This window comes from Catharus ustulatus, chromosome 25 (assembly GCF_009819885.2).
Source record: "Catharus ustulatus isolate bCatUst1 chromosome 25, bCatUst1.pri.v2, whole genome shotgun sequence".
Classification (NCBI taxonomy): Eukaryota; Metazoa; Chordata; class Aves; order Passeriformes; family Turdidae; genus Catharus; species Catharus ustulatus.
This window is the reverse complement of record NC_046245.1, coordinates 4649911-4663001: the sequence shown is the minus strand read 5'-3', so window position 1 is coordinate 4663001 and position 13091 is coordinate 4649911.

Genomic DNA, 13091 nt, shown 5'->3' with positions numbered 1-13091 from the left:
GGTTCCATCCATGGGCAGGGCTGGCTCCCACCAGCCCAGGTGAGATTTGGGGTGCCCAGCCTGAGAGATCAGTGCAGAGCTGGAACTCCTGACAGAAACAGTTCCCAGTGGCACCCCTTGCCTTTAACCACCAACAAGAGCAGCCACTTTCACCAATTTTCACTCCATTCCATGTTTTACAAGGCAGAACAGGATGATCTTTAAGGTCCTTCCAACCCAAACCACTCTGGGATCCTTCTTGGTTCTGTGATCCCCTGTGAGGACACAGCAGAGTGTGAATGCAGCTCATCCTTACACAGGGCTGCAGGTCATCCTGCACCCCAAATATCAACTCCCACATCAGCACCAGAACCTTGTGCCTGCCACCCAAACAGCACATTCCAAACTTGCTCTTTCCATGGAGATAAATGTCCAGCAGAGACACAGTTGCTGGGTTGGAAGGGACATTAAAGCCCATCCTGCTGCATTTCCCCCACCCTTCCCACATCAACACCAAAACATTGTTACCTGCCACCTGAACCCAGCCAAAACCACTGAATTTTCAAGTTGTGAGCAGTGGCTGAGGGGTCAGAACTGGCCCTGTGTGACCCAGCCTGGGTGCTGCAATCCTTGCAGGTGCATGGATGTGCAGGGCTGCCTCTCCTGCAGTGCAATGTCCCAGTTTCATCCCCAGGGACACCTGGGGGTTCTGTGCAGCACTGAGATGTCTGAAGGGAACCACCACAAATCCCTTCCCTCCTGTTCTCCAGCCCTTCCCTGCGTCAGGACTCCCCATCCACACTTACACAGTTTTCCACCAGCAAACCAGGCTGATATTGCTCATGAGTAAAAGACAAAGAATAAAAAGAGCATATTTTGCCCTTTGCCTATTTAAATAGAGGTACAATCATACAGTTGTTAAGGTTGGAAGAAGTCACGATTGGCAGTTTTTGAAACAGCTCATTCAAGGTCAAGAATGTTTTTGCTCCTTTCTGTTCTCTTCCCCTCGTATCAAGGACCTTTGATGCAAAACTTCAGAAGTGCTGCTATTATGTTCTACACAAAAGGTGAAATATATGATAGAAGTAGGAACAAATGAAAAATGAAATATTGTCATTTTCGAACATTTCCCTCCTGCTTTATGTTTTCTTTTTTGATAGACCCACAGGAAATTCAAACATTGATAAACATTTCTGTTCCAAATGTCTGATGCAGTTGCTAGATGCAAGAACAGCAGCAAAATTTATTAAAAATATTAAAAAATTATAAATATATGTAAACTCTCAGCAGCCTGGCTTGGAATCTGTACTGATTTCTGCTTGTTTCAGGCTCTGTTGTTTAACTTCATAGTGGAAGAACAGAGGATTAAACCCCAGATTAGCCTCCATTCTCTGTCTGGATTTGGCTGTCCAGCTGTTTAGAAGGAAAGCAAAGAGGAATAGGCTCAGGCTATTGATCCAATTTTCTGCTCTGTGCTGAGAGGACACAGCAGCCTGAGCTGATTTTAGAATGATTCCACTTCCCAACAGTTCTTCTCATAGTGCAGGATAAGATAAGAAGATCATGGGAACAGCAGCTGATAGACTAATCCACTCATTGATTTCTGCTCCCTGCTTACTCCCTGTGTTTTAATTGAATTTTGTGGTTCAGCATTGGTTTCAGCCCCTGCTTTCCGAGTCAACCAGAGTACAAAGTAAAGCAATGGGAAAAATCAAATTCTTGAATTTTGTCCAAATGGAATTGGACAAAAATAGACTCAAAGATTCTCATTGCAAATTGGACTCTGGAATGAAGGTTGTGTTGGGGGGTTTTTTGTTGTTCTGGTTTGGGTTGTCTCCTTTTCACTCAGCTCTTGCTTGCAACAAGGCCAATGTGAAAAGGAGAATGCTGGGAAAGAGATATTTTCTTGTTCCCAGCAAGCAGGTTAAAAAATTGAGGGAGCTGGAGGTTTTGAAGAACTCACTTTTGACACAGAAGTCACAGAAGAAACTTAGCAGACGGGGACAAGTCGCTGTCAGTCACCTCTTACACAAATATTTCCTCTGCCAGCCGTGCTCCAGCTCGGTTTGCTGGCTCTCATCAGTGCTCTAAGTGCTAATAATTCAACTGCTGGACATCCAGAGGCATCACAGTGTGGAACATAATTCTAAAAGAAAGGGAGTAATTTAAAAATAGAGATGAACAGTTCCCTTGACTGCAGCACTGGGCAGTGTTTCCGTGCCCTGCCTGCCCCGTGTTGCAGATTTTCAACTTACAGATTTTCCCACCACCTTGAGGACAACTCCTGGATCCCTCTTTCCTTCTGCTTTACCTGGACAAAGCCCTCTAAGAATTTAGGAGCTAAGATTGACAAACGTGGGTGGTGATTTGTTTGATCACTTACAGCCAAGATTATGGATGGTGATTTGAACATCTCCTTGTTCTCCTGCATCCCAAGCAAACTGCAGGGGATGTTTGCCCCTTCCTCATTAGCAGAGCTGTCTCAAAGTCTCATTCCAGTCCCAAAGGACACCGTGCTGTGCTCCAGTGGCAGAAGAACTGACAGGCCATGTGTCAACAGAAAATCCAGGATGGAAAAAGGAAAAGCACATGCACAATACAGCTTTTCCCACTCACCAAAATGTTGTAAAATTACTCAAGTTCCACAAAAGAGCTTCAGGTATAAAATCAGTATTAGACTCAAAGAAAAAGGGAGGCATTATTTGAATATCCTGTAAATTCCCCTGCACTTCCAGAACTCCTAAGTAGTTGTTCTTTTCAGGAAAACATAAAGCATATGTATTACCTGAGATTTCCATGTGTCACTTCTGCTCTTAATGCAGAAATTCCCAGCTTAATTCCCAAGCAGAATTATTTACCCACGTGACAACCTGAATTTGGAAAGACCCAGCTTTTGGAAAGGCTCGTGGAGCGACAAATGCAACTTAAAATTGTCTTTGCTTTCCTGAAAAGAACAGAATGAAGAGGACAACCCAAAATACTGACTGTCCCTAATGAAGAACAGCTTCAGGACATTACGTGGCTCTGTGCTTCCAAGGAATCCCAGCACACTGAGGAGAAGGTGCCAAGGCACAGCAGCATGGCAGGAGCTCCTGCAGAGCCAAGCCCCCAGCAGATCATGGGCAGCCAGGCAGGAGCCAGGCGTGATGCTCCCCACGAGGAGCTGCACAGCCCTGGTGCCATCAGGGCACTGCCACAGCTTGGGGACACGGAGATGAGGGAGAGCCTCCACAAACACGGAGCACTGCCACCATCCCAACTCCTTTTTATGGCAATGACTGCTCCAGGCTTATCTGCTTGGTGTTTGGCAAGTGCCTTGCACGAAGGAAAGAGGGAATAGGATTGATCTCCACGTTAGAGGCAGTAACTGGTCTGGGGATCAGAACCTCAGTCAGGAACTGGTTTGGGGATCAGAACCCCAATTAGTAACTGGTTTGGGGACCAGGAGCCCGGTCTGTCCTGGTTTGGGGATCAGAAGCCCAATTAGTAACTGGTTTGGAGATTAGAACCACAATTAATAACTGGTTTGGCAACCAAAAGCCCAGTCTGTCCTGGTTTGGGGATCACAACCCCAATCTGTAACGTTTGGGGACCAGAACTCCAATTATTAACTGCTTTGGGGATCAGAACCCCAGTTGATAACTGGTTTGGGGATCAGAACCCCAGTCTGTGACTGGTTTGGGGAACAGAACCCCAGTTGGTAACTGGTTTGAAGATCAGAATCCCAATTAGTAACTGGTTTGGGGAACAGAACCCCAGTTGGTAACTGGTTTGAAGATCAGAATCCCAATTAGTAACTGGTTTGGGGATCAGAACCCCATTTAGTAACTGGCTTGGGCACCAGAAACCAGATTGTAACTGGTTTGAGGATCACAGCCCCAGTCTGTAACTGGTTTGAGGATCAGAACTCCAACTAATAACTGGTTTGAGGATCAGAACTCCAACTAATAACTGGTTTGGGGATCAGAACCCCAATTGATAACTGCTTTGGGGACCAGAAGCCCAGTCTGTGACTGGTTTGGTCTAATTGGAGCTTTTCCTGCCATCCATAACCTGGGCTCAAGGTGAGCCTCTCTTCTGCTTCCAGAACATTCTGTACTTCCCAGGCCCGATGCAGGGCTAGAAGGACATTAACCCATTGATTCCAGGCAGGAACCACTGCAAATCCCACAGTGCCAACCCATCCCCTCCATCCCTGGGCTTCATTCCTCAAGAGCACAGAGTGAGTTTTGTTTGCTACACAACTGCATTATATAAAGCTGCTGCTGGCAATATCAAAACATATTAAAAGTTTAACTAAGACAATGTGTTTGAGAAGAATTTGCTTTCTTTGGAGCTGGAATGTCCCCATAAAAAGGCATGCTCTGTACGAGAGTGAGCTGTCCAATGATCTGCAAACACTGTGTTGTGTCCTGGAGTAAACCCTGCTCTCCTCAAACCCAAATTGGTTTGGATTCCCTCTGTGCATGCAAAGAGCACTTTCAACCCATGCTGCAGCTGCATCTCTTAAACCTGCATTGGGGGTGTGATTTTCACAGGTGGACTTTGGTGTCACATTTTGCAGGTCTGCTGTCAAAGCCACAGAGGCTCCTCAGGACACCCCTGGGATGGGGGTGTCCAAGTGTCCCTGAAATGCAAAGCTGTTCCTGTTTGCAAGGCTTCATCCACTACAATGGCTTGGCAAAAACCATAGAAAACTCTTTTCCTTATCCCAAAATTCTCCCTTTCCCTACAAGCTCATTGAAAACACTATTCCATTGAAAACATCATTATTGAATTGAAAACTCCGTTATTTCTGCAGATCTGTGCAGTGCTGGCTCCTTGTGCCTCCTCCCCACCTCACCTGGCCTCTCACCACTTCACCCCATCTCTGTGGGATCCCACATCTCTGCTCCAGCTGTTCCACTATTTATTCTCAAAGCTCTGAGCTCCCCACTCTCCCCCAGCCCTTGTGGTCCCATGTCAGCTCACAGGACAAGGAACTCCAGGATACATCAAAATGAGTTTCTTGAGAGCTTCACTTCTCTGCTGATAATTGAGGGATTTTATTTACCCAGAAATCCAGAGGTGGGAATCAGGGTGAAGATGAGACAAAGTCTGTGATACTGAAAAAAAAACCTGGTGTATGAGTGTGACAGCCCTACCAGGGGCTCACTCCATGCCTAGTTTTCCACCCAGCAGAACTGAAAAGCTTGGTTTTCATTCAGTTTTCAACTCAGGCAATGATTCTCACAGGCAGAACTTCGCCTTTTCCTGCAGAACAACTGAACACACTGAGCACTCCCACACTGGCTTGGCCCAAAGGTAGATCTGGCCTGGAGTTCTGCCTCCAGCAGAGCCCAGAAGTGTAGAAAACAAGTGTAAGAAACAGGGCAAGTGCAAAGCAATTCACTGGTGGATGTGCCCTCCCAGTTTACTGCCTTTTTTAGTAGTAAAAACAAGTTGTAACATTGGCAGGGAGCCCCAGTGTTTTACACTTTCATTATCTCTATTGTTATACAATACTGAGCTCAGGTCCTGGAAGATGAGTACAGTATTAAATACTTCTAGAGCTTTGCTTAAAAAGTGATTATTTGCACTTCTTTTCAGCCTTCCCCAAAGCCTCATGAAGATTTTTCTACACAGATAAGCAGACACTGAGCAGGGAGATGATGAAGGGCAAGTCCATCCTTTGAGTCCCTGGTGTCAGGGCAGGCTCCCTCCAACTGGGCACTTTTTTTCAGCTACTTTAAATTGTCCCACCCCCAACAGAATCATAAAATCATGGAATGGTTTGGGTTGGAAGGCACCTTAAAGCTCATCTTGTCCAACCTGGCCTTGGACACTTCCAGGGATGGGGCAAATTGCAAAATGCATTTCTCTCCAGGACTGATGTTAAGTCAATATTCCTAATTTCGTAGCAGGAAACCCTCCTGCATCCCTTGCACCTGCCCAGGTGTTGCTGGAAGGATGAGAGCTGAGTGCAGGGGCCTGGGTCAGACCCACACTGAGGGAGAGAACATTTACAAATGCCAGGACAGCTTTCACAACTCTGATATTCTGATCCTTAATGAGAGAAATGTGGTTTCATTAGTGATGACCACCCTGAAGAAATGGGCTCCTTTCAAAAGACACAGAATCAGGTGGGAGGTGCTTGGTGGGCTGGACTTGTGTCCAGGCTGGGACAGGACCCACATGCCTGAAGAAAAACTGCAGAAAAGATTTTCAGGATCTGCAGAATTTAAACCACCAGAAAAACAAGGGATCAGCCTCACAAAGCAATAGCACTGCTCTCTTCCACCACTAAAATCCAGTGCAGAACAGAGACATTTCACACTAAATTGGTGTGAGCCTGGTGTCCAGGTCTGGGCTGTTCTCTTGGTCAAGTTAAACACACCCTCACAGAGGGGAGGCCTCTTCAGGCACATTTTCCTTCTTAATTAAAGTAACATTTTGAAATTACAATTGGCCTGTGACAAGAACAAAGGACAGCACAGCAGTTGGAGTGATCAGCTTGTAGGGACTTGCAAACAGGCACCAACGAGTTGGAATACACTGCTGCAGCATGGAAAAGGATTTCTTCACATGGAGAAGGGATTCCTTGGGTTTTTAAATGAACATTTAGTGCAACAGATGGCTTGATGCTGTGCTCATAAAAATGGTTTTACTGGATCTCATCACTGCTTGCAAATGAATCAGGAAATTTGTGAGAATCAGAAATAACCTGCACAAACCTTGGGGCACCTCTCTGCATCCACCCAGAGTCCTGTGCAGCTCCAGGCTCTGGAAGGGCACAGGGGTGAGGAATAACTCACAAAGGAGCCTGTAAAGAGATTAAAGTGATGAAAGAGCTGCCTTGTGAGACTGGGGCTCCCTGGGCTGGGGAAGGAGGTGGGGCAGGGCACAGGGGAGGTTTGCAGAGAGGTGAAGGTGATGGATGAGGTGGGGATGGAGGGGCTGCTCAGGAACTGACACTGCTGAAACCTGGGGGCACTCACTGAGAGCAGCTCAGAACATGCACAAGTGCTTTGCAGGGATGGAGAACTTCTGGATATTGCTGCCAGAAAAGGTTTGGAAGCAAACTGTGCCTCAGGCAGACAAGTTCATGACAACAGGTTCATCCAGATAGAAATGGAATTAGGGGAGGGGTGTGCCTTCAACATCTCTCCTGCAATGGCTGTGAGTAAATCTTACCTCCAGCTGTCACTTCTGGGGACAAAGTGCATCTTTTATTCATTTAAATCTGCTGTAGTCACTAATGCTTATTTCCCTAAAGAAATATGAATAGTAATAACAATAATAACAAATAAGAATGGTAACAAATAATAAAATAAAATAAAATAAAATAAAATAAAATAAAATAAAATAAAATTTTAATAATAATAATAATAATAGTAATCCAACCAAAACTCCAAGCTAAAGCAACCCAGTCCATTTCCCACAGGACACAGGCCCACAGAGCTCACGCTTCCAGGCATTGGTATGTAAAGAGTGAATAACAGTCCTGGTTTTAATTACTGCCCTGCAACAGTGCTAGGAACAGAAAGCCATGTTTTACAGCAATTCCTAAGTGTGCTCCTTCTTGGAAACACAGAGAAGGGCTGGCAAGGGAGAATCCTGCAGATGGGGATTCTTTTTCAAAGTTGGAATTCAACCTAAGGAAATTAAATCTTGAATGACTGGGGGGCAATCTGGGGCTCTCCCCAAAGCCTGGCCTCTCTCATGTTCACTGATTTATGGTAAAGCACAGGTAGCTGGAAAAGCAGGGCAGAAATGTTTGAAGAAATTGGCTGATTTATGGTAAAGCCTGTCCTGGTAGCAGAGCCTGGACAAATCCTGGATGAACTTTAAAGCAGCCAAGTAATTCCTGTTATCACACAGTAATTGCTGACTCTGCCAAATTACCTTTTTTAACTTCAATTCCACAGTTTGGTGACATTTTGCTCGTTATTATTTCTGTCTCCTTTTCACAAAAGTTTTCTGTAAAACTTCCAGCAAAACCAGTGCCTGAGAAGGAAGCTTTAAGCAGAGTGCTCATAGAAAAAGACCAAAGAGCAGGAAAAGGTGTTTCATGAAAAGCCTAATTTTACCCTTAAAAAATTATATACCAGCAACTCAAATGCCAAAGTGTTTGTCCCACCCCCTCCACAAGACTGAAGCAACAAAGCAACATTCCCTGAGAGCAGCAAGTTCTCTCGTGGGGTCTGTTCTACAGCAGGAGGTCAAGGGGCACCCTGCAATGTTTTGGGGCACTCTGAAAAAAGCAGATTCTTCTGTGGGAGAATCTTTGGCCCAGTGGCCACAGTTCCTGTGGTGGTGTGTACATGAATTTTGTGTCCAGGCCATGGAAGCATCCCTGGAGGACAAGCACAACCTGATCCCACAGCTGTGGCCCCAGTGCTGCTGCACACGAGGATCCAGCCCTGCAGGGAGGCAGAATTGTGCTATGATCATATGTCATCTGCCCACTAACAGGGCAAAAAGGATCAGATGTTAATGCTCATCCCCTGCAGCTAGAAAATCCCTTAACCAGCTGCCAACTGCCAGAGGTCATGAGCAAAGCAGGATCCTACAGGGAAATGATTGCCATGGTGTCAGCAGGGGCTGTGCCCCTCTGAGGAGTCCAGGCTGGGACAGAGGGGTGGGAGAGCAGTGGGGAGCAAGGAGGGGAAGCACCAGCCCCATTTCAGCCATCACAGCAGGGAAGAGTCACTCTAGGCCAGAGCTGATGCTCCTCTCTGCCTCCCAATCCTCTGCAGCAGGGAGAGGGGTGATGCTGAAGCCACAGATTCTCAGGAATTCTGGAATTGTGGTCCCAGTGCCCAGCAGCAGGAGGAACATGCAGACCTCCCCCAGAACAGTCCCATTTCATGCTGGCATTGGAGGAGTGAGTCCTTGAGCTGCTGAGCTCCTCTGGCAGTGCTGGCACCCCCAAAACAAGATCCACCTGTGGGTGTTTGAAAGATTAATGCTGGCACAGTGCTGGCAGCACAGAACCAGGCAAAAATACCCAACCCCAGCACAGGGCAGGGATGGGTTTTGCTGGCTCGTTAAAAGCCTCTGTCAAGGAGATGAATGTGAAAGGTACACCTGAGCAGGTGTTCTCCTTCTAAAAAAATCCATCAGAGCAGCTTCTGGCCAAGGAGAGAGACCTCGAACAAAATCCACCATCAGCAAACTCTGACAAACAACTGTGTCCAAGGGGAACTCAGACTTCACCTAAGTCTGGCTCAGCCAAGTGCAAAAAGCTCAGTCCTGGGAAAAAACTTAGCAGCTACAAAGCAGAATTTCTTAAAAATATTCATTTTCTCACAGAAGAGCATGGAATAAACATGTGAAGGCTGATTCTCAAAATCTGTAATTCCTCTAGTATTTTAAATTTGATCCTCTCTGCCAATGAATAGCTGATAATTAATCAAAGAGTCATAGAATGATTCTCAAATCCCATCCCATTCCACCCCTGCCTTGGGCAGGGACACCTTCACTACCCCAGGCTGCTCCAAGCCCAACCTTGGACACTTCCAAGGATCCAGGGGCAGCCACAGCTTCTCTGAACACCCTGTGCCAGGGACTCACCCCCCTCAGAGAGAATTTCACCCTAACATCTAATCTAACCCTGACATCTAATCTAAACTCTTTCAGTTTAGAGCCATTAGTAACAACATATATTAAATAAAGCATTGCCTGCAGAGCCTGTGCATTCCAGAAAAGAACGGTAATTGTTGTTATCTCTTCAAACTGTCAGGCCAAATCCGTGCTGAGTCTGAAGCAGAATGTGAAGTTTTTCTCAGAGCTCTCATATCTGTCTATATGTCACTGCCACTACAATTATGTTCTGTCTGTAACAGCTCTTGAACCATCACCAGATATTTTGCTTTCAGTCAGCTCAGGCTTTTGAGATGTTTTCATTTAGAGTCAAAGGGTTTCTTTCTCCTGTGCAGTACAGAACCAAGCAAAAGAGAAAGGAAGGATTAGTGCAGATCACTCAGCAGTGCAGCACAGATGAGTGGCTGTCTCCCTGCCTGGTTTGGATTGCAGGCTATTGGAATTGCATCGTGTCCCCATCGATTTTCCTACACGCCCAAGCTGCATTCCCTATGTGGTATCGACTCAGCTCTGAAGCCATGAGGCAGAGACAGTTAAGAAAATATTTACAGGAGACTGAGTCCTACAGTAAATCAGTAATGAACTTGTTTGTCTGACCCATTTATTCATGACCCATAAGTGTGCTTCTGCTTTTTTCTGGAAATGTCTCCCCCACACACAAACCCCAAAAGGCAACACAGTCCCTCAATTCCTCTATCAACTTTTTCATTTTCTGCAATGAACGCAAGAAGAGAATTTGCATTGTGATTCCTTCCAGCCTCAGCCAAACATGGGTGAGCTTCCTCCAGCTGAGTCCTGAAGGTTTAATACCTGCTCTGGAGCCAGGCTGGGAGAGCTGGGGGTGCTCACCTGGAGAGGAGAAGGCTCCAGGCAGAGCTCAGAGCCCTTTGTGTGCCCAAAGAGGCTCCAGGAGAGCTGGAGAGGGACTGGGGACAAGGGATGGGGACAGGACACAGGGAATGGCTCAGGGATGGATGGAATATTGGGAAGGAATTCTTCCCTGTGAGAGTGGGCAGGCTCTGGCACAGGTGCCCAGAGCAGCTGTGGCTGCTCCATCCCTGGCAGTGTCCAAGGCCAGGCTGGACAGGGCTTGGAGCAGCCTGGGACAGTAGAAGGTGTCCCTGCCATGGCAGGGGTGGAACTGGATGAGCTTTAAGGTCCTTTCCAACACAAACCACTCTGGGATTCTGTGATCTCTTTCCATTCACTTTAGCCCTGGGAACAGCTCTCAGACAAGTTTACACAAGTTAACAACGTTCTGCTTCCTGCAAATGTAGAAGTGTAAAAGCTAAATATTCTTTCAGGTAAAACAGACACTGTCTTCCACTCTGAGTGTTTAATTTGAGCTGCTTGTAACTCTTCCTCACACTCACATCAAAAACTCTTCCTCACATCAAAGCACCCCCAGGACAGGAGGGGAAGAGGGTTACTTGTGATACATCTTTTCTCTTGTAAAGACTTAGCATTACAAGGAAGTATTGAATGTAATGCACATTTAAATAAGTGTTGCTGAAGAAAATAGAACTTGTTAAGCTGATCCCATCCCTTTATACTTTTACAGGATCTCTGAAAAGGGTTTGATGCTCTGTGGGTCCCTTTCTCAGTGACCTGACACCTCTCTAAAGTGCCAAGATTTTATGAACAGCAGCTGTACTCACCCATGTTGCTTCCAAACCCACAAAGATTTCACAAATAAATGAGGATTCATCAAAAGCAACATTTTTCCTCGAAGGCTGTTTCTTCTAAACCAAAAGAGCCCAGACACTTCTTCCCAAATGCCTTCTCTGAGACTTTGAGCAGCACAAAGGACACGGATTCCAGGAGGAATCCGTAGAATTGTGTAACATTTTGAGTTGGAAGGGACTTTAAAGCTCATCTTGTTCCACCCCTGCCATGGCAGGGACACCTTCCACTGTCCCAGGCTGCTCCAAGCCCTGTCTAGCCTGGCCTTGGACACTTCCAGGGATGGGGCAGCCACAGCTTCTCATAGAAGAAGCTCATCCAAGAGATCATGGGAGACTTTAAATGTGGTAGAAGCAGAGAAATACCTGGATGCAGCCCAGCAGAGAATCAGGATTTATTCATCCTGTGCTCACAAGACTCTTTCTCCAGTTGCCTCTCTGATTCCTTTCCTTACTCAGCCTGACATTCCAACCCCTCACCTTGCCCCAGTGACCTGCCAGAGCAAGACAGCCCTGAGCTCATGGAGGGATTGAGCCAGGTTTTCCTCTTTAACTCCCCAGGCTTTCCTCTTTAACTCCCCAGGCTTTCCTCTTTAACTCCAACCACTGCTGAAGGGGAAGGATTCACCTCCCAGCACAGCAGTGCCCTGGGATCAGACATTCCTCCCTGCACTGCTGCCACACCTTCTCCAAAAGCTGAGCTGGTGTTTGTTTGGGTGACATGGGAACGTCAGAAAAAGCAGACAAGCTCCTGCTTCTTCCCAGGGATCCCAGCTTGCTCACATCAGCCTTGCTAACATCAGCCTGCTGGGGTGAGCTCAGGAGGGAGGACAAGAGAATTTGGGACAAGGGGAGGATTTCTTCGAGGCAGAAATTAGTGCTGGTGATACAGATTAAGTACAAACATAATGTATTGTTGATTACTGTGTCCAAACCAGCTTTTGTGACACAGTTTTGAGAAAAAACATGCAGCTCTTGCCAAGAAATAATCTTAGGGATGCTCAACACGAGTGTGCACTAACTTTTATGTAAAGAAAACAAAATCCTCTCATTTTTTAGCTCTCATCTGATGCTGTTTGCTGCAGTCACAATGGGCTCTTTCCAATTTGCCAGCACAAAGTCCTAATCTGAGGATGTCCTAAAGAAATGAGTCAAATGCTCAGCACAAGCACAGCCTGGCAGCTCTGCCATGGACCCTGAGGCTGCGGCCAAATCCCAAGGTCAAGGTCTGCAGGCAGCATTTCAAGAAACTTTCCCTGTGTAAATGAAGACACACTTTGGCCTGTGACTGCCATCATGTGCAGAAGCATTTTTTTGGAGAAAAACAAAGCAATCTGCATAATCCTGGCAAATGGGGAGGGCAATTTCAGCACTCATGTCCAGCATTTTTTGCTGCAATTTCCTAAAGGGTATTCCAGGCAATTTTAAACACACATCACCTCCAAGAATCAATTTAGCACTGAAGCCACTTTGGCTCTGTGGGGAAGGAATTTAAGTTTTTTTTTTCCTGGGGCTAATAAAACATGAGGATATGGGTGCTGCAGGTTCAGAAAGCAGCACAACCCCGTGGTAAATAACTTGATTATCTCAAGGCTTCTCAGTGCCTTTTCATAGTGCCTTCCACACATCTTTCCCAAAGGATTTAAGGACCAGTCTCTCCAGCTGGCTGCCCTCTCCTGGATGGAATCAAAAAGTGTTTGATTACTTCCACTTAGATAAAATGCAGTGATCTGCTTTTAATTTTTTCCCCTTGAGTCTGTATAATCACAAAGGTTCCACTGTGCCAGAACAAGAACTATGAAATTCTAAGGGGCTGCTTCATAATCCTCAACAGAGCTGCCAACT